A 22,554-nucleotide genomic window follows, 5' to 3' on the forward strand; every position below is an offset into this window, starting at 1 on the left:
CCCCAACAAGGTCAAGCAAAGACAAAATAAAAATTCAGTTTCACAAGAATAAATACACCGTTTAAAATCACATAAAATGCATGTTTTCTTCTGCTCAGACAGTTAGTGAATGTGGGAAATGCCTTTGATGTAAAGCTACGGGGCCACAGTTTGTCTGGTAAGTTGCCAATGAGACCACCTTTCCTATTTTCTTTGTTTCTCAAGGGCAACAAAAAAATGTAGCTTACTGTCTATTGGATCCGTAGTCAGATCAAGCATACAAATTAATCTTAAAAATGCAACTCTATCTTTATCACTACTTCATGTAACATAGAAATGCATTGTTTTGTTCCTAATGTTATATTTAAAATTCTGTTTAGCGTGATCGCAGCAACCTGCTAGGAGGCACCAGAGTAAAACTAGTTGCTGGGCTCTTTATAACCTCAGTTCCTCCACAGGTCTGTACATTTGGTGGAGTATCTCGTTTGTTGCGTGAATTGTGGTGCGCAAAGTAATTTGGTGTGGAAATGTGAAAGAGGGATTTATACACAATGTAGATAATCCAGCTGTAAAGCTTAATATCAGCTGAGGTGATGGAGGCTGTAAAACTGCATTTTGACCCATTTTAAGACAGGACCTTAAAATTAGATAATAAAACAAGACACCCCCCTCCCCCTCCCGTCATACCACTTGATATTGGACTTAACAAATCACATTAAAGCACTTGCCGAACAGTGAAGCTGGGATCGTGTTGGCCGGATGTGCGGTGACTACTACAGTATAGTAGTTCAGCATTTCAGTCACATGAGCTGTGTTTGATTGTGAAGGTGCCGACCGGAAGTTGTCACATTGATTCCGGGGAGCTTGACGTTGGTGGAGTGAGAGCTGCACCGAGGGCTGCATGCAGGGAAGCCGCTCTCTGAACCAGTGTAGTGGATGCTCTTTACCAGACTGGACCCTGGCGGTAGAAAGCTGATGGACTGAGGAAAGGCACGGGCTGGGAGCAGTTTATCTGTTGGTCCCTCCCAGGAGCCTCCGGGTTTCTTTCTCGGATAAAGGAGCGATTGGAGTCAGCTGTGCGAGGAGAGGAGCCGGGACACCGCAGCAAACATGTACGTTGACTCAAATGGGTTTTTGTTGGTTTGTTCTCTCACCTTTCCTTATATCTAACTAGCTGTTTCCTGCTTCACCCCCTGGCTCTGGTTGGGGGGGTTGGCTGGAACATTAGCCCCGGACATTTTCTGACTCATTTAGACGCTTTTCTCTAACTGCTGCAGTCACGTCCTGTCACTCCAACATGTCCAGTTCTGTCCTGCGTGGAGGACCCAGCCGTGCCAAACCCTATTCACAAAGCTTTTAATTCTGCTGGACTCCCGGCCTGACCTCCGGCTCCGGCCAAGCGGCTTCAGTAACACATCAGCTGGTTGGTCTGCGTGTGGCAGAACATTCCGCAGGGTTCTTCCAGTGGAACACACCAGAAACCGAGTGTGGACCGTATTTACCAAGTTTCTGAAGGGTTTGACGTGAACGTGGCGCGTCGTTCACGAGTGTCAGTGTTGTCACGGTCAGTGTCACTTAAAGTGACGTGAATGTTTGTCACCGGACTGGAAACGGAAGAGTGATCGAGCCTCTTTGAGACGAGAGGTGAGGTGGAGGACAGAGACCGAAGCTTTCATTCTACACATTCAACTCTGTGGAGTCAGAACTGAAAGGGAGTGCAGCACCACGTCCCTGAAAAAACACTTCACCTCTCATAAGCCTGTCCCCTAATAATAGGCAGACATGAATATATTTTTTAATAATTGTCTTGTAATTCCAACTGAATTTAGTCCAAAATAAATAACTCTTCAGTGAACATGACTGAAGTCTGACTGACTGGTTAGGCCCAGTTCCCCCCTGCTGTTTAGATTTGCCCATAGTCTCAGTGTTTACTTTACACACAGGAGGCAGATGAAATATTATCTCAAAAAGAAAGACCAACTCTGACTCAACAAATCACCACAGAAAACACTGATGGTGAATTACATCAGGTGATTATTGTAACATTTAAATAAATTATCAGTAAAAATGACAAAAATACCTTCTGGTTCCAGCTCCTCAAACATGAGGATTTGCTGTTTTTTCATTTTATATGATTGTAAATCATTTCAGTCATCTTTGGGTTTTGGACTGTTGCATCACTTTGGCTCTGGTGTCTTGTGTTGGGCTTTGTCATAAACACTGACAGTTTTAGAGTACATGAATCATGTATTGATTAACTGATAATGAAAATAACTTATTTACAGCCCTCCTGCATCCCCCCTCCCCAGTGGTATGACATCTGACAAGCTGTCTGTCTCCAGATGGAGTGACAGCATTCTTGGCATAGCTTACAAACACAGCACATACTGTAGTAGTTCTGTGCTTGCAGAAACACAAACAGTCCTGTTTGATTGTGTTCCACAGGAGGAAGGTCATGGAACCCAAATGTTGCCGTAATAGATGACAAAAACAAACTCAGTCAGTCCGACTATGGGAATGCTGCTTTGAAACCACGAGCACGCTCTCTGTGTGTCGCTCTCTCAGAGCCAAGTGAACAGTACGTCCATTGTGCCGTATCAGGGCTCACACTGTTAGAAGGCCTAATTCAGCTAATGAGCAGGCCTGAGCTAACAAGTGGGTGAAACAGATACAGAGCAGAGGGCAGACACTGTGCTCACTCATCTGATTCTCATGTCATTCAACATTTATTGTATTCATTCATAAAGCAAGATGGAAATTTCAACCTCATCCTTGTATTCAGCTGATTTCGACCATAATGCAATAAAATGTGATAAAAATGGTCAAATCTGGAAAATGTTTTGCAAGATAGACAAGCTGACATCATCAGGCAGACCTGCCATCTCTGACCTCTGCTTAAAGGCACATTTCTTTCATACTGGCTCAACCCCACAGCCAGTGAAGCAGTCAAAGGAGGAGCAGTAGCCCAGACTGCAGTTCCCCTGGCTTTAGTGACAGACTCAGTTCATCTTTGGATAGAACGACTGAAACTGAAAATGACAAGTAAGGCTCTCAGTTAGTGTGAGATGACTCATTTACTAAGATCCTCTGAAGGTTGTATTATTATAACAACACATTTACCTTTAAAATGCAGCAGACTCTTTTATCCAAAGCAACTTACAAGTGAGACACATCACTAAAGCTTCGGTGCAGCAGGAAACCTTGATGTAAGTACAAAGTAAAACCTCTGTTCAATAAGTGCGAGGAGATCAAATAAAGAGGTGCACAGTAAGTGCTGGTTAGGCATGTTAGGGTGTTTAGGAGAGGAGGTGTGTAAGAGATGAGTCCTCAAGAGATTGTTGAAGATAGAGAGGGACCCTCCTGTTCCGATAGCATTCACTAGCTTGTTCCACCATCGGGGCACCACAGACCAGAACAGTCTGGACGGAAATTGTCCATTCCTTGGAGGAATGCAGTGGCTGAGGATAGAGGTTTTCAGAGACATACTGTGCATTTGGACTAACCTAGATAAAAGCTGACAGGTAAGATGACAAATGAAATGTGTAGGTGATGTAAATGTGTAGAAACATAGTGTATACAGATGCTTCTGTACAGGTGATCTAACTCACCGAATGGTTTGTTGAAAGTGATGTCAATCACTGTGGCCAGAGCAAAGTTGTCACTTGGATGGACCTCTTCACGAGACTTCTTGAAATAATTTTTGTTGAAATTTCCTCCCACATTTGGTGTTTTCTGTCAGATGTTATTTGCAGATCAAATTTGCTTTTAGCGTGTGTTTTCTTTTGTTGTATTTCTGTAGGAGGTTGGCCTTTTCCTCCTCTGACCAATTTGGTTTTCTTGCCTTCTTTGCGTCTGCCATTTCTTTCAAGGAGCTCTCATGCTGTTCTGGAGGCTTGTGCTGGAACAACAGCCCACAACACATTTCATGTTGTGGTTCTACTGTTATTTGTCACCCATCTGTATGTGGTGAGAAGGAATTACATGGTGAAAACAAACGGACACCAGGTGGCTGCACATTCTGCTGGCACATTTGCATGGTCAGGATACTTGGATATGTCTTGTTTAATGAATCGGTGAATATGGTCAATTTGGATAGTCACCATTCTAAACATGCACATTAGTCCATTGAATTAGTGCCACCCCAAACATAGCAGGCTCCCATCAGGAGATCAAGGATGCTTTCACAACTGACCTGTTGGGTGGGGTTCAAACAAACCCTGGTGAGCGAGACAGGATTATCAACTGGGAAAAAAAACAGGCAACTGCCCAGAGGCCCCAGACGACCAGAGGCCCAAGAGCCCCAGGTGAACTCCATATCAGCGGGTCTTTTATAATTTTACTTTTTTTTTTTAGAAATTTGCACCACTAAAGTTAAATATTAAATATAACATGTCCTCCATCCTCCATTTTGTGGCCCCTGACTTGCTGACAGACCTCAATAGTTTGTTTTTATCAAATTACTTTCAAGTAATCACCTCACAGAAAATCTTAGGCCAAGGTCATATTATTCTATTAAAGGAGTACATCATCGGTATGTCTGACAGACATTTAATTTCATTATAATCAAATGATGTTTAGTGTATATATTGTAGGAAAAAGAGGCTGTTTGTAACTTTTCTCTGCAGCAGATGCAGGTGGTGGTGATTGTCACTTGATCAGAACTTTGGCCATGGTCGCATTTAAAAGACAAGAGGTTATGATGCACCCTCTGAGCAGGGCAGACTGGAGGCTACAGTGAGTCGCTATCTGAAGTGACAAGACGGGTCAGGGCTAGCTGGTTAGCATGCTAACTTCAGTAGAAGAAAAGACGTGATTATACACATTAACATTGGCATTGCTTCCCACCTCTGAAGACACCTCTGCAATGTTTCTTCTAGAGTGGTAAGTAAACAACTGCTAATGCTAATGTTTGCTATGTGGCAATAGCAAAACTTACAGTTAGCTCCTTTAACATATTGAAATTGCTTTTGTTCTCTGAGCAACAGTCAAAAACCCAAATGAAAACTGGAAAACCAGTAAACAATGAATTTTCTATTAATTAAATAATCAGTTCAAAATAATAATTGTAAATTTTGTTTGACTCATTGATGTTGATGTAAAAGTTGCCAATCAAACTCGAGGAAACACCTTTAGACTGTGGCTTTAAAGGTAAAACGTTTAAGTTCATGCTACTTGCTCCACATGAACTAGCTCTGAGGCCCTAACTGCATGCTGACAGTGTACCCAGTGTGCTGGGTGTCTCAGCCAGAGGCTTTTGAAGTTAATGACTTCCTCTGGTGGGGCAGACTTCCTTGAAAAACTGGACAAACAGCCAATTAACACACAAACTCTCAAACACGGACCTATACACACTTATGTAGACAAATGCACACACACATGCCAGTCTGGAACACGACTTTGACTCTTCAGATAGATGGTGTCGTGAAGCAAGAAAATTCTGCCATGGTTTGTACTGAACATTTAGTTTTTCAGAAATAAAAGTTGTGTTTTGTGGTCTGGAACGTTTTGTAGTTTCCACAGGCAGTGTTTGGATGGTGGATTAACTGTAGGTTGTGGAACAGTTATGGTTTGGTTAGGTTTAGGTTTGAGTTAAAATAAGTACTTTCTCAAGCTAAGAGGACCTTCACTGTCATGGCGACAGTAAAAACACACAGTTACTGTTGTTGAATGGTCATGAATAAAAGAAGCAATACGTGAACAATTATTCCACACAGGAGACGAACAGCGCTCTGCTGTGAAAGTTCTGTGTTTGGTCGGCCACCCCACCCCACCCCTCTGACCTCCTCCTAACAGACATTGTGGCTCTTAATACTACATCACCTCACTTCCTCCTTTGCTTAGAGGTTGTCCAGCTAGGGTTGTGTGATCTTATCCCCCAGTCAGACCATCCTGTCCTCACTGTGTGATATTGCCAGTAGCTGATATGATCGTGCATGCATGGGGGGTGGGGGGTTGCTATGAGTGAGAGAGTCTCTCTGATACTCTAAGTGATGACAGTTGGATGACAAATAAATTTTATAGCTGTTTTTATAAATATATGTTAAAACAAAATAAAGCATGAATTATTTAGATTTCATCATCACAGCATTCACAATCAGCAGGAGGTTCAGTACATTCTCTCTCTCTCTCTCTCTCTCTCTCTCTCTCTCTCTCTCTCTCTCTCTCTCTTATTCACAGTCATTCACCTATACACAAGCAGCAGCACTTCACTGATCAGCTGGTCAGAGTGTGAGTGTGTGCTTGTCGCTGTTGAAGCATCTCATACATGTGGTTATATAGGTATAACTACAGCAGGACAGATTCAATTTAATATTGATTTAATACTAAACAGCATGATAATAAGTTAATACATTAATGGGCAAACAACCCAAATATTGATAGTAATAAACACATGAGCTACTGGCAGTCACTCAGATGATCATTGATCATTGTCTACAGGCACAACCTTAGGCCCAACATTAAATTTTAACTGAGTCATAAGAAGCTACTGCACAGACAACCCATGGGCTCATCTTTTAGTAACACTGAAGAGGATGGAAAGAAATTAAAATTTTCCCCAACATTATGTCCAGGAGATCTGATGAAACCTCCTACATGTTGAAATATTCACTTGTGTCAAACAATAGTATAATGTAGTACAGATCACCATTATCACAAACTAAAATGAGCATAAACAGCATAAAGTTGAATACCTTAACATAACATAACATAAAATATTTTCAAGGGAACATTAGAAGTGTAGTTGCTGAATTCATTTTAGCTGTGAGGACCTAACAGACTGGTAACTGAGCAGAGATGCCACATTGCCACTGAATGTAATCTACAAGTGAAGTGTTGAATCACACTATGGCAACACACAAGACTCTGTTTCATGGATGCCAACATCTGTGGAGGGAGGGAGTCAGAGCAGCTGGTTTCAAAATGAAGTACTTTATGCAGATTTTCTAAAGGAAGTGTTCATGGTTTGGATTTTGTCAGGTTGTGTTGGGAGGTAAGTCTGGCAACACATAGAGGCAGCATGAAATGAGGTAAGGCTGAAGAGCACTGACTCATAATTATGTTAGAACCTGTCAGCTCTGAAGCTTTTCTCTGCAGGAATATGTCAAACTGAAACAATGGAGAGAAGAATTTGGATACAGTTGATCAAAAGTTTTAGAATATTAGAGTTTTTAGTAACAGTGGTCGACACTGGGTTGAAACATTGATTATTGTTGTGTGGTAAAAACACAGGAATAGTCATCAGTCATAAATACACATTGGTGGAACCTTAAAAAAGCCAGACTGAAGCCGGATCACTGTTATTATCAAACCTCAGAGTTCTACCTGATATGACCTCTGACTCAGCTGAGTGTGTGTCCGTGCAGTGGAGAGCTCTGCACAGACTGACTCATGACTCATACTAATGACAGAGCTGCTGCAGTAATCGTATATTGCACTGACTAGAACAGCTATTTAGCCCTTTGCTGACCTCCTGTCTGTCCCTTCTTCCAGAACTAAGCGCACATGGAGGGAAGTTTAGTTGTTGGTCAGACTGTCGCAGTTATTTTCAGCACTGGTCTTGGGCAGCTGTTACTGCTTAACTTACTGTCGTCCATTCCCTGAAAGACTTTTGCATTAACTGCAGATTCACATCACACATTCTCTGCTCCTTCTCTCTCTCATGCTCCATCTCATTCGTCTATGAAGCTTGTTGGTTGAGTTAAATCAGTGATTTCTTTGTTCACAGCAGCTCACCTGAGATCTAAGACAGGCGGCCTGAAGTTTAGATCATGAGGAAAATCCCCGCTCATCTTGTCTCATCATTTCTCCTGTTCATCTCATCCAGATGACCCAGTGCTGCTGTAGGAACTGACCGTACAGTTGAATCAGTACCTCCTTAGAACAGATTCATTAGAACTGTCATGAAGGGGGATTTATTACAGGACTGTTGTAGTAGACTGCATTAGTCTTAGCTAGGTGTTCCTAATAAACTGTCAACTGAGTGTATATCACAATGATTTTCTCTCTCTCTCTCTCTCTCTCTCTCTCTCTCTCTCTCTCTCTCTCTCTTTCTCTCTCTCCTCTCCACCTCTGGTGGTGTCTTCACATGCACATGATTCAGGTAAGAGAGATTATAAGAGGATTACCCACTAGGCCTTTTGCCGGTAAGACCAAAGCCATGACAACAGATAGGGAGAGGAAGATAGTGAGTGTACCATATGTACATGCATCTGTGTGTGTGTGTGTGTGTGTGTGTGTGTGTGTGTGTGTGTGTGTTTCAAGTTTGAGCATCAACACAAGGGGATTGCTGGTGCTCATGGTTATGAAATGGTCTGTCCTCTGAGGGTGTACAGTGTATAACTATGGCGCTCCAGTCGTATTTCCCTGGTGTCAGTGTTTGTGATGTGAAAGGTAGCGAGTCAGCAAACGCAGCGTTGTGTTCTGCCTGATGTGTGTTCTTGAACGTGTCACCATGTTTCCTGTCAGGGCTCTTGGCCTCTGTTGCGTGTCTTAAAGGGTTATAAACACCAGGTGTCTGAGGCTCTGGAGCTCATCATCAAACAGGTGAATGTTGTTGTCGTTGATGATGATGATGATGATGATGATGATGATGATGATGATGATGATGATGTTCTCTTCTGAAAAAGTGCTGTCACAATAATGGCTGTGACCAGAGTGTGAATTATTCAAAGACAATTAGGGGGGTCATCTTTTTCTCTGGGAGGGGTGGGGGAGATGTGCCTGTGTGCACGGCCTGAGAGGAGCAGCAGCATGGAATACATTACAGTAACAGAACTGTGGACATTTCTCACTTTGCTCCCATGGTCTGAAGAACTCACTGCTGCTATGTCTGTCTGTGTGTCTGTCTGTCTGTCTGTCTGTCTGTATGTCTGTCTGTCTTTGTGTGTGTGTCTGTCTGTCTTTGTGTGTGTGTGTCTGTCTGTCTGTTTGTTTGCTGTCAGTCTGTGTATGTCTGTCTGTGTCTCTCTGTCTGTCTGTGTGTCTGTCTGTCCGAGTGTCTAATTGTGCTACTCGCGCTGCTAGAGATTGTATTTTTCCTGCATTCCAATTTTGTTGTATTTATACAATGACAATAAAGATATATTCTATTCTATTATTCTATAAGATACAATGCACTGTTAGGTTTTTTGTAAGATTAAAAATACAAGTGTGATATGATGATATGATATTGAAAGAGACAGAGCTCAACTCCCACAGTCTCAGGCCCAATTGAACCCCTCTGTGTCACTGCTGGAGTGAAGCAGGTAGACGAGACATTCAACTAACGTAAGGTTGAGAAATGGTTTGGTCCACTTTAGGGGGGTCTGAAATTGTATTGCAAATTCTTCCAGGCAGGAATTTGGGAAATATAGTATATTGTAATATTTACAATTACAGGTAGGAAGAATATATAAATGTTCAAACCCTCCCTCTTTAAACCCTGTTTTTACAGCAGTTGGGGGTTAAATCAAGGGGGTCAGATGCCCTCCAATCCTCCCCGTAATTCAAACCCTGGCTGTGACTGAAGTGGTGGTGATGCAGAGTGAGCAGGCAAAGTGAAACCCTGAGAGCTGCATGGATGTGGTGGAGACGTCTTCTGGCTCAGAGGGATTAGAGTCACTTAATTTTGCGAGACATTTACCAGTGTGACCATTACTTTCTTCACTGGTTGTACATGCTTAACCAACCCATTACAAACTGAATTTAAAGCTATGGTATGTCACTTTTTTCTAAAATTTTTTTGTAAATTATCTCCATGAGGATATCCGCACATCCAGGTATCTGTTGCAGGTGTTGTCCCACACACTGCTGTTGCTCAGGATCACAACTGAATTAGTCATCGTAACATTCCATTGTCTCAAGACCTTCATTCAGTGTATTTTAAAGATTGAGCCCAATCTGTGACAGTTAGGGGTGTAGGTTGAGTTAAATATGTGGTGTGTCTTTTTCTGGAGACGTGTATTTTTTAATAATTCCTTTCTAGATTTATGAAATGTATGTAATCAGATGGATAACCCTGCTCTAGAAATCTTTGCTTCATATCTACCGATTTGTCAATAAAATCCTCTGTGGTGTCACACACTACAAATTATATTATTGACAAATTGGTAGAATTGATAAAGCCTACTGTGCATAATGGAGTGTAGTTATGTTGGCGTATGTCTTTTTCTGTAGATGTGCTGTTTTTACTGTCCTGTTAAAACCTCTTCCAAGTGGATGCTACAGAGGATGTGCTTAATGCAATAATCTGATCAAGGGTAACAATTTCACTCATCCTCACACTGGGACTTTATCAAAGATGTCATCATGTTCTACTCCACATGTAATCTACATGATAAAATGTCCCTGTGGGTTGTCCTGTGTTGGAAAAATAACATGTTCACTAAAAGCAGTGAAGTGAACACAAAAGCTCCATCATGAGAAATGACAGAGATTACGCAGATTACCCCGCAGTACATTTAAATGATTTTAAACATAACATCTCATCATTTAGGTTCCAGGGTACTGAAAAGGTGACTTTACCTGAGAGAGGTGGTAATACTGATGGAATTCTTAATACAAGAGAAGTTCACTGGATATTCAGTTTGCAAACGTTATCCCCTAAAGGACTGAATGATGAACTCCCACAGCCTGTAATGTTCTAAGAACTCTATCTATGGCTCATGGAAGATACCAGCAGTTAATATGATGACATACTTTGAATGACTTACTGTATGAAAGCTGCAAAGCCGAAGTTTTTATTCAATAGATTGTAATTTTTGTCAATAATCTTGTAATTCGATGTGACTATATAGTGGGATGTCTGATTTATGGAACAGAATATAACATGACAGTAAACGGAAATCACTGTCAGTGTCTGAAAGACACTCCCACAGGAGATTAATTGTCACACACCTGGGCACACAAAAGAGTGGTGGAGCATCATTTGTTTAAGGTCATGGTTTAAAGAACTGTTTGAATTACTTCTGATGAAGGTCTCAAGAGACTGAAACGTTACTGTGACTAATAAGTTGTGATGCTGAGCAAGAGCAGCGTGCGGGGGCGGGGGGGGGTAGGTTTGCTCTTCAGTCTCATGCTAGTGCAAGCTTTATTTCTACAGAACTAGATATTATAGCTTTAAGTCCGTTTAGACAGCACTTAGACAGCACTGCTGGTTTAAGCGGAGCAGCTGCAGTCATTTAGACCTGCAGATGTCAACCTGCTGCAACTCACAAAAAATGAGTTACAGTTAAAGTTGCTTCTTTTGTGTAGCTATTAATGTGTTTGTGTTGTGTTTGACTGTACTGTGTATACTGGATTGTAGACTTTTGTGAAGATGAATCTCACACATACAAATACATGTAAATAGCGTGTAATAAGTAATAAGCGTGTGCAGTCTTCATCTAAAAGGTTAACAAAAGAGCAGGTTCTGGACAGAATCTTTTAGTGCAAATCCTAATGGTTTTAGATGAGGTGCGTGTAACGTTAGGTTGTGGTCACAGATTAAACCCTCAGTTCAGCATTTGATCAGTGTCTCTCTACCTGCAACAGCTTAACCTTCAAGGTTTTTGTTAACCTAGTGACACAGTTTCCCTGAGTGGACAGCCTGCTAGAGACACAGGCCCAGTCACAGTCAGCACTCTCCGATAGCACAGGTTCTTTTATGCTAACCTAACATTTTCATTTCCACAGTTCAATGTGGGAACACAAAACAATGATAAATCTAGTCTGGAAACTTGCACTTTTTGAAACATTCAAATCTCAAGTATGTCTCAGGTTGGATGGGAAGTAAAACTGTCTGTAGGACAGGAAGACATTACTTCAATCAAGCTATCTCCAAACAGTCTATTTTAGCTTGAGTATGAATGTACAGGTTATTTTCAGTATGAGTATCTGTCGCTCTGAACTGGCTACAAACTAGTAATTAGCCTGCTGCACTCCAGTGACAGTTAAGCTGCTTATTGGCCAGCTGGAGATTAACCAGAAAGTCCCCACTTCACAGGGGTCCACACACACACACACACACACACACTTACAGAGCCAGTCATGTGGCGCTTAGTGAAGTAGGAACAGTCTGTCAGCTCATTACCAACCTCATTCTCCTCCACCAGAACGAGACATGACTGAAATGATTTGGTTCAGTATTGTGCAGGTCTTGTTCCTGCTGGACTAAATCTGACCTGGGCCCTTCAGACCACATAAAGAGTGCGGCTGTACAAGATGGGAACAGTGTGTTACTGAGTGTTACTGGAGAACATGAGCAAGGAGGAGCTGACCTTTCACAGTTTGAAGTATGCCTGTTAAAGCAAAATCAACATTTCCTGCTGCTGCTTCACAATAAAAGTCTTGCAGCATAAAAAATTTTGGTTCAGGTTTTTTTGTTGAGAAATAAAATAATACAGCTGGGGTAACATAACTAAGTGGCTATGAATTTCTTGATGCACACAGGCCAGGTAAATATGAAATAATCTTCAGTTTGCACTTCACTTAAACAAAAGAAAAGACTGTGAGGATGAGAGCTAACCAACAAGTGAGGTAAATGTTGTGCTATCTCAGGTAATGACTTTGGAGTGTAAACTTCCCCAAATCCAATAAAGAACAGACAGAGCCCCTAATGTTGACCTGGACTCTGATGTACCAGTCTGGACTGGCTCCAGCACAGTAGGTGCTTGGCCTGAAAGTAAAGTAAGGTTAGCACTGTACAGGCCCCACTCAAGGCATGAGCACAGGGGGGGCAATGCACCCCAAAATGCTCTGACTGCCCTGCCAAATTAAAGTGGCCACCCGTCCTATATAATACAGGATCGCAGCGTATTTCAAAATAAAACAAAACAAGTGGATGGAGAAGTTTATGAACGAGCTGCAGACTGACGAGCTCTGTGTGCTGTGAGAAAATGCTCGTTACATGATGTTGGGTTCGGTGGTAGCACTTCTACAGGTAGGAATAACTGTAAGGTGTCCCGGTTGCTCATCTGGAAGAGTGCATATCGCAAAGGCTTTGGTCATATCAGAATGGCCATCAGAACAAAAAAAGGCTGTGGAGACAAATGGCTGAATGGAGACAGAATATTGGTGACTCAACTCTGTCCCTGGTGGCACATAGAGTTTCTTCGCTCACCCATGGAGGTGCAGACTGCACAGTGTGAGTGGAATCACTCAGTTCCTTTTACCACAGATTTCACCCTAAGCCTATTTTTTTTATTTAATTGTATATTGCAAACTGTAGACTATGTATGTCATAGTCTATGTTAGCCTGTGTAATACAATAACCATTATAGGTGACAAGGCAATAATCAGCAAATTGATCATGCTAATAGTCCACCATTCACTTAGCTTTGGGCCTGAAGGTCAAGACAGTTATTTTATCATTTATAAATGTGATTGATAGCCTACATTATTAGTATGACAATGTACATTATTACTATGACAACGCACATTATTAATATGACAATGCACATTGTCATATCAGTTGCACAAGCAGTGAACCCCCAGTTTTAAAACTCAAAACAATTTAACAGAAAATACATGAGTAGACTAGAAAAATATACTGGATTAAGGCAGATATTATTTTTAATATACCAGTCTGTGCATGAATAGATAATTGAATACAAAATAAAGCGTCCTACCAGGGGGATAGCGATGAGTTTAAAATAAAATGCATTATGGGTTTATGTATTATTATCTTCTATTTCTTTAGTTTTAGATAACATAAAACCGTGCATGTTACGTCTTACAGTCCTAAAGAACAGTCATAGAGTACCCCAGTAACAAGTCCTGAAGTTAGTTAGTGACCATTCAACATCTCTTAATGCCCCCCCCCCCAATCAAAGCAGTCTAGAACTGGGCCTGCTACTGTAAGTAATAAACCTGGTAACAGCTTTTTGTGAAGAAGATAAACACACTGTTGAATGAATTCCTTACACTTGTGCCTGGAAAGGCTAAAAACATGACACAACCCTCAGAAGTCTTTGTATACTGAGTATCACACTCACTGTGTAAGGCTACAGGATTTGGAGAAATCCGAAGACACACCTCCTGGTTGCAGCTGCTGAGCTATGATTGGGAAATGACTGTTCAGGGGAGGGGTTTAGAAAACGGTCGGTTGGCAGTGAATGCAATGCAGTGAGATATATGTGATGACTCTGACTGTGTTTGATGGTGTCAGACTTTCTTTTTTACTTTTTTGTATTTTGAATGGGCCAGTGCACCACAGGCTGCTGCATCTCACCATGCAGCTCAATAGAGCAGGTAGAAATGACGTAATAACATGACGGATAGGCTTTAGCAGCCTGTCTTTTTTTGTCCGACAGGACAATCAAACGTTTCTGTCGATCAGAATGTCTCTTCTTAACTAGTTGAAAAGTCCTGCATTCAGAACTCAGTGGAAAATAGCTTTGTATGTGACAGCAACCCTCCCTCTCCTCACTGCCAACGTGTTAACTCTGTAAACAATGGAGGCAGCAGCACCCTCCATTTGGATGACAGTGTTTGTCCTGGGTAGAGCTGTGATGGGCTAGGTTTTGTCCTTCTCCAGTGAAAAGGCAACATATCCTCGTGGTTTATCACTAAAGATAAAAAAATTCTGAAGTTGTGTGTTGCTCTATTGTGTAGAGCTGCATGCACCACCCCCCCCCCCCCACACCCCCAATCTCTCTGTCACACATATACACACATACAATACCTTGACAACGGGCCCATCTGTCATGCTCTGACTGGCCATCGGGAGCACCAGAAGTCCTGCTCAGGGCCCTGCCTGTCACTTCACTGGTCCAGGGCTCATGCAAATGTCATCAGCCCCCCAACCGCCCCCCACCCACCCACCTGCCCCGCTACTGCCTATGATGGAAGACAGTCAGTGGCGATAACAAAACAAAGATTATTGTGTTTAAAAAATGTTGTCATCGTCACAGTGACATTTTTAAATCATGAGGCGGGACATTGTGCAGCTCTGGTAACATTCCCTGGATAAAGGTTATTTTTAACCTTATAATGAGAAACAGGTCACACAGGCACACAGATAGAAAGGCTTTGCCACTGTTCTCAATTCACTTGACCTTTTTTACTAAAATTAGGAGCAGGATTTTTTTTAATTTAATCTTATTTTTTTATATGCCTTCCTGCCGGCGACGGCCAGAGAGGGAGGCATTATGTTTTCCAGTTGTCGGCCCACCCTATTCTTGTGAACTTGATATCTCAGTAAAGCCTTGATGGAACTTCATTTATTAGGACTCAAGGATGAACTCATTAGATTTGCTGGTCAAAGTCAAGGTCGTGGTGACCTCACAAAACATGGTTTTGGCCATAATTCACAAATTCATTCACTAATTATGACATTTAATTTAATTTAATAAAAATGTCTCTAAGGCTAAAATGAAGTGATGACATCTTATATCCAAATGGTCAAACGTCAACTTCACTGTGACATCATAATGTTTCAATGCTGTAACTCAAGAAGGGGAGATTGTGACCATGCTTCCTACAAATATGTAGCCATATTTCCATATGGCATATGGCTGGTTGGTGGAGGTATACAACCAAGAGGTGGTGTTTGTTGTTTTTTATTGGGAGTCCTGGAGTCTCTGATGGCCCTAGCTAAGAAATAGTTTGGCACACAACCTCCTGGAAAAAGGAGAATTGTCCCTTTTACAGTTTGGTTTTGCACAGATTTAGAGGTGCTGGGAGGAAGATTCAGTCACGTTCAGACGGAGCCAGGCTAGCTGTTTCGCCCCAATTTCCAGTATCTGCTTCATATTTAACATGCAGATGTGAACGTGGTATCAATGTAATTCAATGTCCAAGTGTTTTTGATTATAAAGCAGGTCTAGGTTCTATATTAATACTGTGAAAGTATCAAAGCCTCAGTCCACACAGAAATGCACACAGCCTGTATTCAGAAACTGAGCCTTAAAACCAGCCGTCAGGACTTCTGGAACTTTGTGATGTCACAACAAAGCATTGACATTGCCAATAACATCTAACAGTGAACAGGCCTAAATAAGAAACTGAAGAGACAAAGTGAACAGTCCCTTTTCACACTCTTAGTTCAATAACATTACTTGGGACAGTGTGAACTTGTGTGACACAACTAGTCAACCAGTTCATAAATTCTGCTTTTCTTTTAACCAGTTGCTCAGGTAGACTAGCATGTTGACATGTTCAGATGAGAGAGGCGACCTCTTTCTGGCCTGCCAAAGAAAACGGTCTCTCACATAGTGAGTGTAGCCAAGTACCTTTGTGCAATCTTGACCAGATTACCATGGGCACCTGCGTGTGAGGACCACCACTGCAGTGGGCATGTCTCTATGCTGACACTGGGCTCTGCCCTGTACCTGTCTAGAGTTTTGTCTTTGGACAGCTCCTCATCATCAGACTCTGACTCTGACCCCATCAGTAGAGCCATCTTCTTCTTTGGTGGCTCTGGGTCCATTTCATCTCTGGGGGTTTGTGATGCAGGTTATCTGTCCTTCAGCATCTCTCTCAGCTTTTGCCACACCTAACCCTCTCTGTTCTGGGCAGACACCTTAGGTCCTTGAAACTGGGATCTAAGGCTGTTGCTACCTTTAGCCACGACGGGTTTGTGTTCTCCTTTCGTCTGTTGAGGTCCTCTGTGAATGCAGCCTTGAAGCGCACTACGTAGGCAGGGTCAGCATCTGAGGTGGCAGAGTGCAGGCAGCACCACAGACCAGGACACATATTTGTCACCACCCAAGAGATCTGTGACATACCTGCAAACACACCAGACCAACCAAATTACTGACTACAATTTTCGTTCAGATAACACCCGTTTTGGGGACAGACCTTAAACTACTTCTAAAATACAATAACAAAGTAACAGTTACACTAACTTTATTTGTTGGAAAGTAAAATTGGTGAGGATAGGGAAATCACCTTACCTGCATGTCTCCAGCAATGTTTCCAACTTTGCCAGCCTGTGATATTCAGCTGAGGTCATCAGCATGGCCAAGTTGTGCTTGTGCTGTGCCAGTGCTGCCTTTAGAGGGTCTTTGCTGTGTTGGACCCACTTTATCATTCCGAGGGTTGAATTCCAGCACGTGGGTACATCCTGGATGAGTGCCTCCTCTTCTTGACCATGAGATGTTTGCTGAACTTTCAGCTCTGCCGTGTTTGCAGGACTGTGTCGAAAATGTCTGACTATTTTATGGCACTTGGCAAAAGTGCAGTCAAATCCGCTGTCACGGAGAGCCACTGTAATTACCCTTTGTATAATATGTACTACGCAGGACATATGCTTGAATGGTAAACTCCTTACTGCCGCAGTCATATTGCAGGCGCTATCTATCCTTTGTTCATTATCTCCCATTCCTTTGCAACCTCAAGAAACTGGCTAGCGCATGCTTCAGCAAAATGCCTTTCCTCTGTTTTCACCACACCTAAAGCGAACGAATTCAGCTGCCATTTGTCAGCGATTACGTGTGCTGTTACACCAAGGTAGTTATGGTTGCTTACCAATGTCCAGTGGTCTCCAGGCAGAGCAATAAATTTAGCTTGTGCTAACTGCTCTGCTTTTGTTGCCTTTTCATGACCATGCAATTCATGAATTCTTGTGACAGTAGTTCCCCTCGAAGGTGGCTTGTGTGATGGGTTGTTTGAGGCATCATTAATTGGAATCTTTTTTATGATTAAAAAGAAATGAACGTGTTAACATATACATTCTGGTTGGCATTAACCTTCGACCTTTGTGATTCATTTGATCTCTTGAGGCCTTGAAGAGAACATTTAGAGAGATAAAATGTCCAGTCATGCCCAGCAGTATCACTTTAAAGTGCAGGAACTTTGTAATAAACATACTGCAAACTACCCCTGTGGCTTCACGTCCATAAATTCTCTCATCAAATGAGCGATAAAACCATCTGCAGTTCAAATCTGTTGTCCCCCCCAGTTGCTGTTGTTCAGGTGTGTGTCCGAAGGGGAAAAGCTCAAACTCTCCTCTGACGTCACTTATTGAGTGTGTACAAGTTTGCCAGGTTCACTCCCGTTACCCAAGTAAATTTTACTTTCTTGTTCCAGGTTGTGTTGTCAATCCAGTCATTCAGTTCATATTACTTGATGTGAATCATCAAATTTACATGTGGAAATGAGGATACATGTTTATATTTACAAACAAACACCAAGTAATAGATTAAATAGAAGGTGACATTGTAAAGCACTAAAATAATAATTTATTGTAGAATTTAAACAAATAATCACAGTAATAATTACAGGGCCAAAACAAATCTTTTTTTTCAGTGTACCTGAAATCTGCTATGCTTTTATTGGATCACTATGACAGACTCTCTCAGTGACCTTGTCACAATTCTTCTACTGATCATTGGATTACTTTACATGTTGTTACACTTGAACTGAAAACCAGCTGATATTATGGCTGTGTGTGTGGACTGCAGACTTGTTGACTCAAGGTGAGGAAGTGATGTTCAGCACCTGTAGTCGGAGCCTGGAGGTAGAGCTCCACAAAAAGGCAAAGCATATTTTCACCATAATTTCTCCATATATGCTGCCATCACGCTGCCGCCAGTAGACGTTGCTTCCATGCACTCGCCCTAATGTCACAGCCAATCTAATCTGCAGTCCCAATAAATATCCCAAATCCCTCTCAGACCTCCACATAGTCTGGCAGCAATAGAGGAGTAAATTGTCCTTTGCCTTCTCCTGGTAATTAACCCACCATTTTCCACTCTTGCTGCCCCAGCTGCCCAATCACCCACCTCTACATGTTAGGATATCAGCCTCTGCTGCATCAACTGAGGCCATTTTTCAGTCTACCCCCCTAACAGGCTCTAGGCAGGGGAGGTGGAGAGAAGGCAGGTTTTACTCATGAATCTAAATAGGAACAAACAAATTACAGTTGATGGATGAAAGGAAAATGAATTGACCATTGTGACATGTACATCTAAAAAAGTGGTGTGGTACACAACTGAGAGAATATGTTGTGGTTACTGTACAATATATTTTTACAGGGGGGCTGTAGAAGTGTGTAGTCTGGACAGTGTGTCTGTTCTGTCTCAGTCTCATGCTGTGCCAGCCTCCATGACTCTTCACTCTGACATTTTTCTGTTTATGAAATCCTCCCCTCTGTCTCTCTCTCTCTCTCTCTCTCTCTCTCTCTCTCTCTCTCTCTCTCTCTCTCTCTCTCTCTCTCTCTCTCTCTCTCTCTATCTCTCTCTCTCTCTCCAGCTCCAGCATGTGGTGTAGATGCTGGTATCTGAATTCTTTAGTCTCAAATGGTCAAAAAAGAAAAGCTTGACTTATGTACATCAAAGACAAGGTAAATAAACTGCTGCTTTCTTCTTATGACAACCCAACCTCCTAGAAACTACGTTTCTATACAGCTACAGCTAAATAAGCAGTAAATACATGTTGTCAGAAAACGAATGGCTGTTTGGATGATGTTCAGAGGCCGTTGAGCAGAGCTTAGGGTGGATGGTGGACCAGGTTGACATCCAGAGTCCCGTCCCTGCTTTGGGCAACAAAAAGCCCTTATAAACAGGAAATAAACAGGTCCAATAAATCTGTTCTCATTCACAACGGAACAAGTATGAAATAGTGACTGAAACATGGCCCAATAAGATTACATGTTAATGTTAATGCTTACTGAGTTACACTGGTGACTCTCTTCTGTGGAGAGTAGCTAAGTTTTGTCCAGGAAGTAAGTGTGTGCGTGTGTGCGTGTGTGTGTGTGTGTGTGTGTGTGTGTCCCACTGTAATACACTGAAATATGGCAGTTGGAAAGATAATGTGAATTTGGTTGTTTCCTGGATTCACACTACTGCTGGTGTTTCAGGGGGTGAATTGGCTGATTGACCTTGAATGCACCATTAAAGGGAGGCCTCAACAGTCCCTGCTAACCACTGCGTTCCCACAGGATGACACTGTCTGCTTGGACAAGAACGTACTGTAACTGCACTGATATTTCCCTGTGATGGACCTGCTATCTGCAGGAGGTTTCAAGTTTATTTTCATACTGAGCAGAAAAGAACTAAAAGTAGCTGCAGGATGGTAGGTTGGAAATCAATTTTAAAACTTACATTGTGCTTTGAAAAATCAGCAGCAGTCATGGAAAACATAAAGAATTGGTAGGGAAATTAGTAAAAGGTAAAACCATTGCTATAGTCACTGCCCTGCCACACTGTTACATTGTATACATGTACGGCATGTGCCTCCTCAAAGGAGGACAGAGGAGGATGAAAGGAGATAGGCAGGGTGGATGAGAAATACCAAACCACACCATGATGTATGGTTTGACCATGGGAAAGAGGGAGGAGAGAAAGTTGAGGTGTAATGATTAGTGATTAACCTTCACTGGAATTTAGGGATGTAGGAGATGAAGAAGGGGATAAAGGAGAGAAGAGAAGAGGCAGCAAGAGAATGTGCAGGATACTTCCGTCCACTGATGTATGGATTTTCCCATCTGTCACCTTTGTCTCAGTTACTTCATCTGTTTGTATGAGGCATTCACTGTGTGCTCTGGATATTAGTTGAAGAGCGCAGGTGAAGAACAGGATGAAAGCTCCTGCAAGTCTCACAAGTCTGTCAACTTACAACAGTTCTCCAGTCTCGTGCATCAAGACACATTCCCATGCTTCCACAGTCCGCTCAGTCGTTTTACACTGTTCCACCAGGTGGCAGTAATGTGTCAAGGGGTTACAACAGAATAGAACAGAAGGCAAAGGCAGGAGAGACTAGTAAACACGGCGGTAAACAAAGCAGGATGGAGAGCGTTTGTTGGTTTGGACAACTAAGCACAAAAATTGTTTATGTTATTTGAGTGAGTGTAAACAAGTAATCTAATCATTTAAAGTTGTCATTGTGTGGGTGTGTATTATTATGTGTTGAGCCAGTAGACTCCCGTTAGCCAACATCCCAGTGCCCACTGAAGGTCCCATGTACTGGTTTCATTATTCTTCAGTGCAGTGTATTTCCCTTTGATAGAGCATGTTTATAGAGTGGCAACTAAATCAATATTAAATAGATACATAAATAAATAAATAATGTGATACTGAAATAAATAAATTAGTTAATAAATGCAGAAATATATAAATACATGTAAATATAAATATATAAGCAAGTCAATAAATAAAAAGCCATATAAATGAATAAAAAAATTGCCTTTTTAAAAAAATTAGTTTTATTTATATCAGGATACTTTTATAATTCCACATTTATTTATTTCCGAAGAGCCAGTAATGAGGATATCACCTTTATCATACTTTAACTGAGTAAAGTTAGCAGTTATCCAGCTTTTAATGTCCATTAAACTGTCTTGACTGTGGATGAATTTGGGGGAAAATATCCACAGGACTAGATGAGAGTTTGAGATGACACACAATATAGAGAGGTATGATAAAGACAGTCAGTGAAAGAGGGAACCATGATCTTAGTATTAACAAGAACAGTGGGACTGTGCTTTTTGATCTGTTGGAACAAAAATACAGGCTGTTTTTACTCAGTTATTGTAGGAAGTCATTAGGTCCTTCATCTGCTGATAGTGCACATAAAGTTCTGACAGAGAAGCATCCTCACAGCATGTTACAGGCTTCACGCTGTGTTTTCTGATAATGTGCTGCAGTCAACCTGTATGTACCATTAATACCCACAAAGCTCACTTGTGGCCTCAACACTAGCTCAGATATCACTTCAGTTTATTTTCAGCAGCCTTAAAGTTGTGAATGGTGAAGCAGCAGTTGCTGTACACACAGTGTCTCCAGTCTCCAGGTTACAACAGTTTTCAACGACTGTATTTCATCAGGAAGTGACCAGGGCCTTTATTTTACCTCAACAACAGCAGGCAACAGTCTTCATTTGTAATTCCCTCTGTTTGATATGTGTTTTAGTACGTAGCCTCGTTTTGAACCGCTCCCTGTCAAAGTTACTGCTCCATACACAAATATAATACATGTACATATATTGAAATTCCATATATGACATATATTTACATATAAGATAAAACCACATATGTAAAAATCATACATGAAACCTATTAGAAATTGGAATAATTTTATATATTGACATGCACTGTATGTCTAGTGCATGCAAATATGTATGTTTATGTATATATTCTTATATTGTAGACATTACATAAATATATATCTATCCCAAAGCCTAATGTAAATCAATATGTGTTGATATTATAAACTTCCCCAGTATGTGAGGATAGACATCTTTGAAATTAATGAGAAAATAATAAGAAAAACATAAATATGCATAAGGAATTTGTTTTTGTTGTCTAAATAAACTTGTATATATATATTAAATATATCTTTAACATATATGGTCACATATTGTTATACCATGTAAAAATTAATCACATAGATATTGTTAATATATGTACATATGCAAATTTTACTATGTGTATTTCATATATGTCATAAAGGTATATCTTCATTTATCCAGAGGATGTATATATATATGTGATAATAATAAAGGTGACATATTTGGCGACATCACTCTTGATATAGGGACATATATGTCATAAATTACATTTCTGTGTGGGGCATTGCATGTTAATACAAACTCAACACTTCCTGTAACTGTTTCAAAATAAAAGCCCTCTAGCTGTTCAGTGGGCATAAAGAACAGTCCCCTGCGACCACCTGATTA

The 22,554-nt window shown here is 41.3% G+C and overlaps 1 protein-coding gene and 2 pseudogenes across 1 annotated transcript in view; 1 reads left to right on the plus strand and 2 right to left on the minus strand.

Annotated features, from left to right (window-relative positions):
• The first annotated feature begins 831 nt into the window (after window positions 1-831).
• The window catches only part of ripor1 (RHO family interacting cell polarization regulator 1), a 65,734-nt gene continuing 44,011 nt past the window's right edge, over window positions 832-22,554 (plus strand). Inside the window, exon 1 of the mRNA XM_071488909.1 lies at window positions 832-1,091. The gene's annotated coding sequence lies outside the window, so the exon portion shown is untranslated. The remainder of the gene's footprint in view (window positions 1,092-22,554) is intronic.
• Window positions 16,038-16,666, minus strand: LOC139627399 (E3 SUMO-protein ligase ZBED1-like; annotated as a pseudogene).
• LOC139627406 (E3 SUMO-protein ligase ZBED1-like) lies at window positions 16,593-18,969 on the minus strand (annotated as a pseudogene).

This window comes from Trachinotus anak, unplaced genomic scaffold (genome assembly GCF_046630095.1).
Source record: "Trachinotus anak isolate AG129_WGS33_773 ecotype Australia unplaced genomic scaffold, CSIRO_AGI_Tana_v1 ptg000002l, whole genome shotgun sequence".
Lineage (NCBI taxonomy): Eukaryota > Metazoa > Chordata > Actinopteri > Carangiformes > Carangidae > Trachinotus > Trachinotus anak.